At 26.0% G+C, this 16,089-nt stretch overlaps 1 protein-coding gene across 4 annotated transcripts in view; it reads left to right on the forward strand.

Moving 5' to 3' along the window:
* Positions 1-5,248: 5,248 nt before the first annotated feature.
* LOC111681558 (discs overgrown protein kinase) overlaps positions 5,249-16,089 on the forward strand; it is a 20,016-nt gene continuing 9,175 nt past the window's right edge. For 2 of the 4 annotated variants that reach the window (XM_023443405.2, XM_046948205.1), the window contains exon 1: positions 5,249-5,441. The gene's annotated coding sequence lies outside the window, so the exon portion shown is untranslated. Of the gene's footprint in view, positions 5,442-5,629; positions 5,904-6,457; positions 6,480-16,089 lie in introns of those variants that run through there. The other 2 variants (XM_046948206.1, XM_046948207.1) reach the window with 2 other exon arrangements.

Here is a 16,089-nt window from a genome sequence, read left to right on the forward strand (position 1 = left end):
TAAGTCAGTCTAATAAGTACATAGTTAACGCGCACTACGAATGTTTAAATAATTTTAAATACATTTTTCAAATTTGTAATACAATTCCTTAAAAATTCACATGCAGGGGTAGATAAGAAAATCAGTAAAAATATAAAAAATATAAAAGAAAAAATACAATATATATGATATAAAGTATTTATTTATGTATGAAAATTGCATTTGAAAATCAGAAAATAAAAATACTACATATGTAGTACATACATTCATATTAGAAATATATTTTTTATGAATACAGAAGGTAATCAAAACGATTTGTAGACGAAATTTATCTATATGGAATAAATAAATAAATATTTATGTGTGTGTATGTATGACAATTTTTAAAGTTTAAATAGGGTAACAACTTCCATAACATCTTCAATATTTATTTAAGGGGTGAAATCAGATATGTAAACCAAGAAAAAAAATAAAAAAAATATTAATAAGTACTTAAAGATAAAATTCTAGTAAACATTTTCAAGCTTACGGTCAGTTTGTAACATTTAAAGTTAATTCTACAAAAAAAAATGTAATTATCGAGACAAAACAGCGAAACAAACCTAAAGATTTCTTAAGTCCATAAACACCATACTTTTATTGGGTCTAATTTTTTAATAACAACTAAAATCGATTCGACTTTCTCAAAAAAAGTTCAATTGAGAAAATATTAAACATCTGTGTCTAAGCAAATCTAGTTCCTTATATTGGCCTTAGCCTTCTAAATCCTTTAATACTCCATTTACTATATAGCAATAATCTGTGTCCACTTAAGAGTACTTCACAAGAGAATAAAAGTCGTATGATTTATATTTTTCTGCCTTATGCAAAAACGATTATTAAGTTAACACTGGTTGTTAAAACCTGTTTTTATATGAAAAAAGTGCGACGTCCGTCCAGATAGCAACAAAAAATAGCAAAGACAGAGAAAAATTGGAGTTTTTGGAAATTAAGTGGCAACACCACAGGGGAAAAATAAATTGCTTATATAATAAAAAATATCATGGAAAACTCAATGGAAAATGGGGAAAAACACAAAAAGAATAAAGATTATATATAGTCTTGGAACTATAGTACCTTGGTAAATTTGCTTCCTCCAAAATGGTCAGTAAAATTGTTGCTGGTAAACTGTATAGGATATATTAAGTGTCGCACCAAAAACTCCTTGGAATATGGTAGAGGACATGGTAAGGATTGAAAAAAATATTAAATTCATTTAATATTTAGAATTACGTTGAAGAACAACGATTGAATTAAAATAAATAGTAAGTTATAAAATTATATTTATTTCTTGTTTACAGAAGCAAAAAAAATCAAACTTTCTCCTATCATCACGATTTATTTTTAATAAATAACAAATAATATTAAAACAAAACATCAGTGATAAATTACGCCGGCTTTACACGATCACACAAGTAATATGATCTGTCAAAAATTTGTGTAGAAGAGCACGAATGGGATCATCTAACGCTCTCTTCATTTTTTGAAATGTTTCAAAAAACATGCAGGTCGCATTAGATCAGGAATGTATTTTTATGTAAACACATACATATAAAAAAAGTGAAACAGCTCTTTTCATCTGACTTTTTTATTGTTTTATACCAATCGTGTAAATACAAAAAATATAAATCATACAACTTATATTCTCTTTTTTGATATACGGATGAAATTTCATTTTACTTTCTCATTAGACTTGTGTTAGTAAAGTGTGATCGTCTGAATGCCCTTTTAATGATAAATTTGTTTATTTAATAAAAATAAATCAGGCTGATAAAAAAATTTAAATTTAAAATGTTTTGCTCTGTAAAACTAAAGTACATATAAATTTACAATAATTATTTTTTTAGAAAACTATAACGATTCCTGTTACTCTTAAAATAAGGGTGGAGCACGAGGGTGGCGTGCGGATTGTTAAAAAACAACAATCTCTACAACAGCAACAACAACATCAACAAACGCAGCGACATCAACAACAGCATCTACCAACTACCTCTACCAAAACCTCAACAGCAACAACAACCCCAACATCCTGGAGAACAAAAAAACCGCAATCACAATTATATGATGATCAAGTTCTCGCTTTTCATCTCGATTTATGGATCTTTGCACACTTTTTGCACGAAAGGTTTTTTTTCAATCCTTACCATGTCTCCTACCATATTCCAAGGAGTTTTAGGCGCGACACTTCCTATATCCTATACAGTTTACTAGCAACGATTTTACTGACCTTTTTGGAGGAAGTCAATTTTCCAAGGATCTACTCTACCGATTTTTTGCACGAAAGGATTTTTTCATTCCTTACCATGTCTCCTACCATATTCCAAGGAGTTTTAGGGCAACACATCATATATCCTATACAGTTTACCAGCAACGATTTTACTGACCATTTTGGAGGAAGCCAATTTTCCAAGGATTTACTCTACCAATATTTTGCACGAAAAGATTTTTTCAATCCTTAAAATGTCTCCTACCATATTCCAAGGAGTTTTTGGCGCGACACTTCCTATATCCTTTACAGTTTACCAGCAACGATTTTACTGACCATTTTTGAGGAAGCCAATTTACCAAGGAACTGTAGTTCCAAGACTATATATAGTCTTTATTCTTTTTTGTGTTTTCCCCCATTTTCCATAGAGTTCCCATGATATTTTTTATTATATAAACAATTTATTTTCCCCATGCGGTGTTGCCACTTAATTCCCAAAAACTCCAATTTTTTTCACTGCCGTTGCTATGTGGACGGACGTAAAAGTGCATAGTAAACCAATGTTAACTTTAATAATCGTTTTTGCATAAGGCCCTTTGTGTTTACACGATTGGTATAAAACAATAACAAAGTAAGATGGAAACAGCTGTTTCCATCTTTGTTGTTTGAAGCCACACACAATTATGAACCGATTTTCATAAAATTTGGCAGACAGATTTTGGTTCCTATGAAACATCATATATCATACTTTTATAAAATTTGTCAAAGAGATTTAGGTTCCTACAAAACATGTTTGGCCGAATGTCACTGCTATAGATGCATATTTGCGTTAAGTATCATCGATCATACTTTTTTTTGCCGAATTTCATTGCTATGGATGCTTCTTTTAGACAGTTATGAGCATTGAAGTCTTTTTCTCATGGCGGCTAGGGTCAATTATGAACCGATCGTTATAAAATTTGACAAAGAGATTTAGGGTCCTAAAAAACATGAATATTTCAATGTTTTGCAAACGGAATGACAAACACAAAAAGAAACATATTTTTGATAGTGGGCATAAAAATGAAAGTTCCCTCTGAAAAAGAATTTAGTTATTTTCCATTTCTGCAAAATTTTGTTCTGACATCAATATTTGGAGATAATTTAATGACTTTTCCTTATTTTTGCAAAGAAAATATACGAATATTCGTTATTATATTAAAACGTCTTTGATAGGAGCTTTTAATCACGTATCAAATATTTGAGTGCGATTATAAAAGATGATTTTCGAAATAATCAGGATTTATTTTCCCCTTCAGAAAATGAATTCAAGGTCAAAAATTAACTTATAAACTATAGTAATTCTGTGTAAATAACATTAATATAAACATAAAACACTCTACAAAAATGTATGATGATAGGCCCATATTTACTCTTGAACCCAAATGACCCCTAAAACTCACTCTTTTCGTCAACAAATTGTTAAAATATTTATTTATAAAAATTATTAAAGAATCCACATACTGGGATGTAGGGTATCATATAGTTGGCCATTCATACGTATTTTTTATGTGTACTCAATTTCAAAATATGTATGTGCCATCTGTTGCCAACTGTGGGAACTTTTTAATAAACAGACAGTTTTAGCCCAACTTTCTTATAATAAAAATACTTTATTAAAACTTAAAACCCTTTATTATAATTGTATTTGAATGTAGTATCACCTTTTTAAAAATTATATCCCTTCTAAAATATTGTTTTCGCATTTGAATTTTTAATTATGTATTTACTATTTAATGCTGGCAATAAAGTGCGTTTTATGCGACCCTGTGTACAAGTGGTGAAATGCAAAAACCAGAGACCTGTGCCGTTTCAACTTAGTATAAACACTTAAAAATGAAAATGCCGCCGTTACCGCTCCAACTCGTAGTGATTTAATTTTGATTAAGCTGAATTTCAAGACAAAAATCAAATTAAAAATCTTAATTTATGATTATTGTTTTTCTTATATATTAATTAAGTTTTTGATTAATGAACAAAACTTGGAAAGAATGAATTCAATTTGGAATTAATTCCCTTATATTTTTATTCGGCTTTAAATTTTTGAATGTACCATTTTTTTAAATCATTCAATGAATTTAAATTTTAAAGCTAAATTCCTTGGCTTTATATTCCATTGAATTAATACCTAAGAGAATTCATTCTTTATAGGAATGAATTCAATTGAATGATCATTCTTATATATTTAATTCCTTCTATTACAAATTGAATGAAAGAAAAATTGTTTAATTCAATTTTTAATATAGAGAATGTTTTTGAATTATAAAGCAAAACTTTAATTCAATCTATTCCAAATTGAATGGTTGAAAAAAATTTAATTCAATTTGTAATAAATTGAATTCAAACAAAATTTTTATCATTCAGAGGGAATTTAGAAATCAATAGGAATTTGTTGAAATTTATTTTAATTCAATTTGTAACAGATTGAATGCAAACGTAATTAATTCATTCAGGAGGAATTTAACATTCTTTACGAATTAATTCATTAGAAAATTAATTCATCTACATCGAAAGCTTTAAGAATTAATTCCAGAAATAAAATCAAAGGGAATGAGTTAAAAGAATTGTTAATTCTTTAAAATATAACTCAATTTCAAAAAAAGAATTAAGGAACGAATTCTTTTAGAGCTTTGTTTATGAAGAACCCAAATATCTACAGAATTCAAATCACAATTCAACCTTTTGCACCACTCCTTCAAAAAACTATATTTTTGAACATATTTCAGAAGGTAAGTATTGCAAAAGAAACTTTTATCCACATTCGACGCAATAGATTATAAATTTTTTATTTTAAGTTCTGATTGTATATATGATAATTTAAAAAGAAACAGATTTCACTTAAAATTGAAACTGAAAACAATGCTAAAAACTTATCCGGCTTACACACGATTTTAAGCCGCCGTCGAAATTTTCAGTGTCAGCCGCCACCGACGTTAATATTTGTAGTCGACTGCCCAAGTGCGAAAATATGTCAAACGAAAATTCGTATTTCGAAATTCCACACAATTTTTTCACACGACAGAGCAAAATGGCGAACGTAAAATTCATAGCACACGGAAATTAAAAGAAAAAATATAGTTTTTTTTTATTTTAACAAAATTCTTAAATCAATGTTTGCAATTAATACCAATAAATAATAAATACCAAAAATATAAGAAAGAAAACTACACAAAAAGAAGTAAGTGCTAAAGAAAAAATGAAAAAGTGTAACATGAAATGGAAAAAAAAGTAAAATGATTTTGTAGCTTTCAAACAAGTAAAACAAAGCAAAAAGGTGAAGGTGATGAGACAAAGCCAATAAAAGCAGAAAAAATGCAAAAAGAGAATTCTTATATAAAAATACAAATTTAAATAATTAAAGTAAATATTTTTTTTTCTAAATATATGACTTCGTCAACAAAGTTCGAAAATGATTTTATACAAATAATTTTTCTTTGTACAAAAAGAAATTTATGCTAAAAAGTGTTAAATAGTCTGATTGTCAATAACTGCTTACAGCTGTTGTGTGAGTGCAAAAGAGACAACTATAGAGCTGGTGTTATAAAAATCACATTTTCGATTTCCAAAAAAAAGAAAAAATTAAATAAAAACGAAACTTCCGGACGGACAAACAATCGTCTTGATTGTCGAACAAGACGAGGTGATTTCGAATTATTTTCTTAATATTTTTTGTTGTTATAACTTGAGTATGTATGTGTGTGTATGCGAGTCAGTTTTTGTAGTGTTGTTTTATTTCTTGTTAATTTTATAATAAAAAATGCAAAAAATACTTAAATGTTTTTGTTAAAAAATAATTGAAAATGAAAATTGTACATAAAATGTAGAAAGAAAATATATTTAATTATTACATACATACAAAAATGTTGCGTAAAAAGGTAAAACATGTGGAAAACATTGAAAACTGCGTGCTGCAAATCGAACAGCAAACGTCATAAGCTATCAAACATCGAAAAGTCTAAATAAAAAAGAAGAGACGACATATGGAATAAAAAAAAATATAGATTTTGACATACTAAAATAAAATGAACAAAATATAAAAAAATATTTATTGAAATGTGTGTAAAAAGAAAAACATTGGACGCTTAGCAAAGAAAAGTTTATAAGTAAATAATAATTTTTATAGTTTATAGTCTTGTGTTATTGTGCATTTTAGTATTTTATACAAAAAAAGTGTAACAAAAAGTTAGATTCGTATTAAAAAAAAAAAAAAACTATGGTGAGCTGTCAATTTATTTAGAATTGATTTTTACATGAAATTTTAACCAACATTTTGTTTATCATCTCTCCATAATTCATTCATTCTCATGTTTTATTATTTATAAATTCAAATCTGTTAATATATCTTTAGAAAATAAATATTTTTATATTTGCTTTTATAATAGACAACACACTATTTTTCATTTACCCCTTGTCTTGATATTTCCTTTCAGGTTAATGACTTGAAAAGAAGAAAATTGTTTTAACTCAATTGTTTGTGTTGTGTCCCCCACCATTTTAACTTTTCGTTTCCTTAATTATCATATTTTTTATTAATAATTTGTATCACGTTTTTTGTGTTTTATTAAATGTTTTTTTTTTTTCACTGTTTATAAACCATCTCTCTTGAGTTATATTGTTTTAATTTTTCATTGTGAAATATAAATTATATTTCAAATTGTTGCATAAATTAAATTTTTTTATATATATATTTTGTTAATTTCTAATAACGGTTTTTATGTTGAAATTAATTTGTTGGCGATTTGTCTATTCTTTATCAATGACGTTTTTTAGTTTTCTTTAGTTATTGTGTTGCCACATTTTCAAAATGATATGGGATGATTGGCAGGCATTCGATATAAAGGAAATGTTAGTAAAGCTTTACTTTTATAAAGTACATAATTATATTCGGTTATTTGGAATATTAGTATATATTAAGATTTGCCATATATAGTGCAACTTATGGCTTTATTGAAAAGGTGATGGCATCAACACATCAATACAAAAACATATTTATATTGATGTTGTGATAGTCTATTCAAATCCTTAAGTATTAGACATATTGACATTTTTACGATGTCGTTTTAATATCACCCAATGTGTCTGAACCATTTTTCTCTATTAAAGGGAAAAGAAAACTTAGTTTTTAGATATATGGTTGCAATCGATATACATATATAAAATAGTAGTGTTACTGACTGACTGATTCATCATCGCACAGCCCAAACGGCTGAACCTAGAATCATGAAATTTTGACAGTAGATGTGTTTTTTGGTTATGTAGATCCATTAAGGAGGGATTTTTGGAAATTTGTACATTTACGGGTAAAAAGGGGATAAAACGGGTAAAACAGGTTTTCTTAATTATCTTACACAATATTAGTGATACAAGAAAAATTTTAAATTCGTACTTTTAAAGGGGTAAAAATGTGTAACAAAGGTGATTTTGGTACCATTTTTGGCCCTTTATAACTTTTGAACCAATTAACATAATAAAATTTTTCTAAATATTTTGGATACCACTCCCAAAATTATGAGATACTTGTTTCGTACTTTTTTTTAAATTCAGTTCTTTTTTGGTGTAAAAGGGAGAAAACTGTATTTATGGTACTTTTTTTAGCACATTAAGAAAACTTTTTCGGTTAATGAATTATTCTTATTAAATTACGGACTAACTCTATAATAATATTATTGTAATAAAATTTTTGCTATTTCACTGGGGAAAAAGTACCAAAAAGGGAAAAAACGGGAAATTTTATTTTATTCAAACTCATTGAGCCAATTTTTATAAAATTTTAAAAAGTAGTTTATTTACTCACACAAAATAAGCTATTGATATATTATTTTGGAATTCAACTACTAAGGCCTATATAGGACCAAATTCGAGTAAATTGTTTGGTACCTTTTCGAACACACAAATTTTCGAACAAATGAATGCAGATTTGAATAGTTTGAGTTTTATCTGTTATATAGATTTAAATACGGAACATTTTATAAACTTAATTCTCGAAAAAGTACTTTCCACTTAGGTAAAATTTATTCCACTTTTGGTACTTTTTCTTCCTTCAAATGATACTCTATGTATGTTCTTTAATATGAACTCAAAACACATGATTATTAAACATACATGGTCCTCATTGAATAAGAATCTTTAAGAGAGAACTTTTTATTACATTTTATCACATAAATTGTACTTTTTTTTTAATTTTCTAAAATATTTAACTTATTAACATTAATTTTAACATATATGGTCTTGACTGAATAATATTCTGTAAGTGGGTACTATTTGGTACTTTTCTATTCTTTAAATGGTAGGTTTTTATAATGGTTAACCGGAACACACACAGTTATTAAATGAGAGTTTATTGAGAGAGATTTTTGTACTTTTTCGTTTTTCCGATGGTTCTTTTTAATATTTTTAGGATATTGAAAATAAAATTTAAAATGTAGGGACTTTAGTAAATTAGAATCTACTGATAGGAACTTTTGGTACTTTTTCATTCATCAAATTATATTGTTTGAATTGTATATAATATTTATAATCTATTAGAGGTATTTTATAGTACTTTTCTTCAAACATTACTTTCGAAATTTATTATAATGTGGAAGCTAAATGAATGAAACTAAAAAAACAAGCTTCTTACTGAATGTGAATATAATATTCACGTGATATTGTACGTATAAAACTAAAACATTAAAAAAATTTTAATTAATTTTAATTTTCTATAAAAGTAAACAAAATATTGTATGTATTTTATTTAAATTAGGGTAGCGAAGCAACCAGGATATGCTAGTATATTCATACATTATTTTATATATAGGCACGAACAAGTGGGTCAGAAACAAATTTTGAGAATTTTTAAATTGGATAACATAGAGTTAAAAAATATAAGGTTTAGGTATGTTACAGTAAGTTCATTGAAAGCCTGTATCGAATTTTCTTATCTTTTTGTTCTTTCACATTTAGAAAAACTACTTGCTTCTTCATATCACTTTCTAACCTTTATTTTTTTACTTCGCAAACAAATAGAACGTAGAAAATTGTTTAATAATAAACTTATTTTAAAAATATCCTTGATTTCATTATTAATGAACTTATCATGCTGAAAAGTTACAAGAAATATTTTATTAGATTTTCTATATATGTACATATATATTTAGGTATAGATTAATAATACATACATTTCTTAACATATATTCTTATATTCTTTTTATGAAATCATAATTGTCATGGTTTTAATTCACTTATTCCTTTTTAATCATCCCTTTTTGTAGCTATAGAAATATTGTAATTATTGTTGTAACGCTCATTTGCAATAAGGCTGTCATAACTAAAAATTCAGTTTTTGTTACGGAGATAAAAAATATGCATTTTTTCAAAGTATTTTATTAATAGCAAAATATTTTTTTGGTTTTTCTCGAAAAGGAATTTTTAAGTTGTGCCAGTCTTGAAGTAAATAAACGGGTGATATTGTTTTTGTTTTTTTCTTTCAGCACCCACTTTTAAATAAAAAATAAAAACATTTTACGTGCTACTTTTGTTGTTTTGTTTTATATGTAAACAAATCGGAAAAGTTTTGCAAATATCGATTTTAGTTACAATAAATTTAGTATCTTTCAGCTAATGCAAAATATTTTATTTGTAGTTAATAAAACTTTACATTTAATATTATTAAAATTCTTATTTATTCATATTTAAGTATAGAAGAGCAGACTAACTTAAACTCTAACCTTTATTAAAACACACCTAATCTGCGTCTTATTTAATTAAGAGAATAAGAGTCGTCAAAAGTTTTTATATCAACATTTTTTTAGCTTTTTTAATGACCACAATTCCAAAAAAAAGAAAACAGTTAAACATAAATAACACAAAAAAGGGCTAGTTTACTTTTATAATAAATTCTAAGTTGTTTTTGTTTTTTATTTCCAACAGACCTACTCAGCGATCAGCTGTTGTTTAGTATTCAAAATACCGTTTGATTTGATTTTTTTACTTTGTCCGTTTTATTCTTTTTTGTCTTAAAATAAGTGTCTCTTTACTTAGTTCAATCACCCGTGTGTATGGAAATTATACACGCACGCATTTACATCTATCCATCTATCATCAATCACGTCACAGTTTCACATTTACATTAGACGTCCTCAATGAATTGTCACGTTACACGCAAGTTAAACCATTTATTTTGATTTCAATGTGGAAAACGAAATAGCTAAGCAATGGATGGTCATCATGAAATAAAGTATATACGTATAATTGTTAAGAAGAAATGTAATAAAAATATTAAAGTTATTTCTATAATAAATATAAAAACTTCTAAGGGTTTTTGAGTGAACGTCTATTAAAATCTATGAATTAATTTATATTTCAACTTCATGATAATTTTTCAATTTCCTTTATAAATTTCAAAATATAATTTTCCAATCCTGATGAAACCAACAACATTCTTTGGGATCAAAATCTTAAAAACGGCAACAGTAATATCGAGAAAAAAAATGAAAGTCCTATTTTGAAAAAAATACCAATTATATCTTTTAAATATATGATTCGTGATGTCTTTTGGTTTTGGAGTTACAGACCTTTTAATTTTTTTATATACATTCTATTCGAGAACCGACCAGGACGATGTATAATGTATATGTATGTAAAAAAGAGCTTTGAAATAGCTTTTCAACGATATATAATATGAACCCATTTATTAACCCACTGAGAAAAAAGAATTTTTAAATAGGGTTTTTGATCAAATCTATCGATATAATAATACCGAAAATTTAGTAGCTTTTATTTGGTGTATGGATATGGATGCCTCTCAAAAGAAGAAAATAACAGCAACAATTATCTAATATCGAGTAAAAATATCAATTTTATATACTTTACCCTTTTTAGACTACAACTATTAAGATATATGTATTTATTTATACATCAATTGAAAGCTTGACATTTTTTCTACAATTCGCAAATTACATTTTTATACCTATATGTTTGTGTTAACATCAGTGTTCAAACTTTAAATCGGAAAAATTTAAATTATTTTTTACTAATAGAATTATTTAAATTTGTATTTTAAAACAAAGAAGAATCAAGTTATAATTTATATATTTATTAAATGACTTTTTCGTTACAAACGTTATATAAATAACGTTATTTATATAATTTGAATAAAAATTTTTATTTTTAGAATAAATTGATAGAAAGCGGCAAATAATTTTGGTTAAATGAAAAAAAGAAACCCTAGTAACAATGAAGTTAAATAAATGTATTAATCATACTTTTTATTATTCAGTTTTTTATTTATTTATTTTTATTTTGTCTTCAGTCACGGAAGTATTGAGAGTTTTTAAGCTGCATGTGCAGACAAGCAAACAAACACATATACCCTCAAGAGAAAAAAACCCATAGTTACTTCACGATTATCATTTGTTATCATATGTATGTGAGCTTTAATTTTTGTTTTTTGACCAGTAGTATACAGGGGATTAATACAAAAGTTACTGCTGCTAGAAACTGTTGCGCCGGCGTTTTTTATGTTTTCTTGCTGGTTAAAAAAAAAAACTTAAATTCTCTTTCTCATTCCTTTCTCTTACTTTTTATCATTGTTTTCTTTTTTAAAATACTACGTGATCTTCTGTGTCTTTTTATTCTTCACAATTTTTTCTACCACCAAAAAAAATTCAACCAACTGCTGGATTTGATTTGTTTGGTTCTTGATAGGTAGTTTGTTTTTCTTGTTTTTTTTTTACCAACATCAGCAACTCAAACAACGTTGATGACGATGAAAAATAACAAAATCCAAATAAACTATAATAAATATATTTAGTTGGCTTTAATGGCTAAAACTACTCATAAAACCACAACACGTTATTAACCTGAAAAACACAAAAAATTACATACTATAGAACTGTGTTGTTGTTTTACCTTTTTTATTCTGAAAAACTTTATATTTTGGTAAGTGAAAATTTTATTTCATTTTCATGTTTATTACTATTTTTGAATTTACTCAACATAAAATTTGTGTTCGTGTGTATTATATTATTTATCCCTTTTAAAAGAAAATACTTCCCCTTTATTTAATGTAGAATTGAGTTTACTTACTGTCTATGACTTTAGTAGGTTGTACAGGTGTTAGTAAAAAGATGTGTTATTATTTTATAGTGATAGTATTTTATTGCTTATTTTTATTTTTGCTGTTAGATTAAACTCGGGACAAATTTAGTCGGACTTTAACTGATGATTGTGTTTTTCAGTTATGGATTTAAGTTCAGTTTGCTTTGTTAGTATTGCCAAGTTTTCACTTAAAAACATATACAATGAACAGCTGTTTTTTTGCAAACAATACTTTTGTAAAATTGGAAATTTTGGAAAAATGTTAAATAAACATTTAAAACAATAATTAATAAAACAAAACAAATCAGAAAATTGCAATTTACTTATAATATTATGTTATTGTTCTTCCGAAATTATTGTTTTATATTGTTTTTGTTAATTGTGTTTTCTCACTTATAACTTAAGTTTAATTGGCCAATTACACTCAGTTAAACTAATATAATAAGTATCTGTACTGATAACTGAAAAACACGAAACATATAGTAAACCAGGTTTAACCAAAGAATGAAGATTATCTTTATCAGAAAAACTCGCCCTAAGATAATAAGTAACGTTACTGTTTACTGAAAAACTGACCCCTTAAAAATCCACGTTTCGAACTTTAAATATATCCCTATTTGCATGGTGCATACATTTAAGAAATCCTAGTTTATTTCGATTTTTTAGGTCTCTAGTCTAGTGTAAATATTTGTCTTATCTACAAACTATCCTATAGTCTAATCTTAAATCTAGTCTAGAGTTTAGATTATGGTCTACAGTATTGAATAAATTCTAGTACATAATCTTGAGTAAAGTCTTAACAATACCCAATATTAGTATGTAATCAAAAAACTTTTGTCAGACTTATCACACTCTTTAAAAATTCGTCCTCATGAAATATTTTTCTTCCAGTCTGTTTATTTCTTTATCATTTATTACACTTTTAATTTTTTTCAATTCTTTTCTTTATCTTTATATTTTTTTATGTTTACAAAAAATCTTTTTTCATTGAAATCCATTAAAAATGTTCGCTCTCTCATTTTCTTAGTATTTGGTCATCACCTGTCAGTTTATTATAATACTCTTTTTGGTATTTTTTAACTTAAAGTATATATAAAGTACTTTAGGATTAACCCATTTTTGGTAGGAAATTTTGAAGATTTTAAAAATTGACGTAAATGTAGATAAAATTAAATCTTGTTTTTTAACATGAATATTTTAAAACAACATCAATATAAAATGTATATTAGTTCTAAATGTGCTTAATAAAGTAAAAAAATATTAATAAAAAGTCCCATTATTATTAAAATTAAATATTAAAAATATTAGCATCCTTTTCTTAGATCCATTTAAGTTGTTTAGCAATAATATAACCTCAAGTTTATTTTTATTTTTAAAAATATTACTGGGTCTACAATATGCTAAAATTGTGTTCTGTTTAAATGCATATTACTTTCGGTTTTATTATTTTAAAAACATGCGTAGTTTGTATTTCTTGCTATATGTTTAAATTTATTTGTGTGTTGCACCTTCATTTATTATCATTGTTTTCTAAACACTTTTGCATATCAATATAGATTATAAAAGATTTATGATATACATATTAACACATCGCTGATTACTACAAGACTGTTATAACTCAAAATTTTATTGTATTGTATTGTACCGTTCTTTTTCACTTAAATCTCATTATATGTGAATTTAAGTTTATATTTTTTATATTATTTTGACTGAATATTTTGAAGTTTTTTTGTTGTAAACATTTTTATTAAAAATTTATTGTATTCGCATAATTTATTTAGATTTAGCGTAGAAATTTATAAAAATATGTTCCGTCACGGTGTTTCGTCACGGTGATATCCTTTGTAAGCCAGATAGTGAACACATGAAAAATACACTTAAACTATTTGCCATTTCCTCGTTATCTATGGGGTGACGATTGAATTCCGAGAAGGACAAACATATGTTAAAGTAAGTAGTCACCTGGACAGTAGTTGCCTAAATGTAGTCTTCTTAAATGTTGGGTTAAATGGGTAGTTCGGGACTGTCCGACCGAACTGCTGGGTAGTATTTTCTATTGTGTTGGCTATAATTAGGTCTATAGTCTGACTTTACTTGTAACTATGCTTTAGTGTTGTTTATAATTTAGATAATACCTAATCTATAAGTTTGACTACAGTGTGTGTACTCTATAATTTAGACTAAAGTCTTGTTCATAGTCACATCTTATAATATTTTCTATAATTTTATGTTATATCCAATAGTGTTGTCTTTAATGTTATGTACACTGAAAAATGTCGTACATTGTACGAATCGTTCGTTGTTTCGCACCACGAAATTCTTTCGTAATATATACGAAATTGTACGAAATATTTTAGTATAATGCAAAATATTCTTGAAAAAATTAATTTACATAAATTGAAAAATAGGGAATTTTGAATAAATATGGTAAAATTTATGAAATATTAATTTATTCAAAAAATTTTTGTTCATTTAAAAAAAATTTTCTAATTTTAGTTCAAAATTATTCTCCACACGAATTTTCAATTTCTTTATGAAAATAATTTGTGAATAATATTATACTTTTTCTTAAATTTTATAAAAATGTTGTAGATTTATTTAAACATAATATAATTAATATTATGTGTAATTTCGCTAAAATTTAAGAAAAAATATTACGAAAGGTTTTCGTACTTTCGTAAAAATAGAAAAGGGTTTTATTAAATAATATTTCGTATTATACACGAAATTTTTGTAAATATTACGCAAATAGAAGTTACGAAATTTTTTTTTGTAAAGTTAAACATGGATTATTTTCAGTGTAGGTATAAATTGTTCTTTTAGATTTAAGGCTTAATGATTGACTTATCTAAAAACTAGTCTCTATTTTACTTAGATGTGACTACATCCCAGTCTCTAATATAGACTATAGAATAAGTTTACTTCAGTAGTAATGACTATACTGTCGATTTAAAAGTTTTATTAAGAATAAATGAAAAAGAATTGAATACAAAAAAAGCAAGTCTTAAATTAAAGAGATAAAAGAAAAAGAAATAAAAAAAGGGACTTAAAGGAAAAATATGCAGAGTTGTATTTTAGGGAAAAACTCCAACATATACTGTATTCATTTTTAATTTTAATTACAGGGCGATATTTTATGCAAAAAATATCATGATTTTTAAGGCCTTTTGTCTTTCTTTTAAATAGTACAAAATCATGTATGTATACGTATGAATGCCGTCTGATAGAATCTTCATACATTTACTAACATACTCCTCTTTCATATATATTTACGTACTCGACGTTATTATTTCGAACACAGCTGTTCTCGTTTTTTTTTTCAGTTCCATTTACAATAACGTACGTAGACTATATTCTTTATTTGTTGATAGTGTGCTATTGTTTTTGTTGTTTCAACTCAATTGACCTCAAAGCCTGGTATGGTTAGTGTTAAACTTTAGTAATTGTTTGTTTTTATTGTTCATATATTTTTAAGGAGGTTAACTTTAGTTTAATCGTTATATTATATGAAGCCAGAAAAAATTTTAACAAATAATTTCACGTAAAACTTTTTTTTACATCTTTAACAAAAATGTGTGCTTTTTCGTTAATTTAATTTAAACGATTATTTTTATACATACTCAAGGAAGGGGGTGAATTATAAAGTGAAAGAACTTTGTTATTGATAAAGTTCAACAAGTTTGAGTGGCATTGTTAAGAAATCAATAACACATAAATATCATGCACTTAGTGCAGTTATGTGCACAAAA

The sequence above is a fragment of the Lucilia cuprina genome, chromosome 4, assembly GCF_022045245.1.
Source record: "Lucilia cuprina isolate Lc7/37 chromosome 4, ASM2204524v1, whole genome shotgun sequence".
NCBI lineage: Eukaryota > Metazoa > Arthropoda > Insecta > Diptera > Calliphoridae > Lucilia > Lucilia cuprina.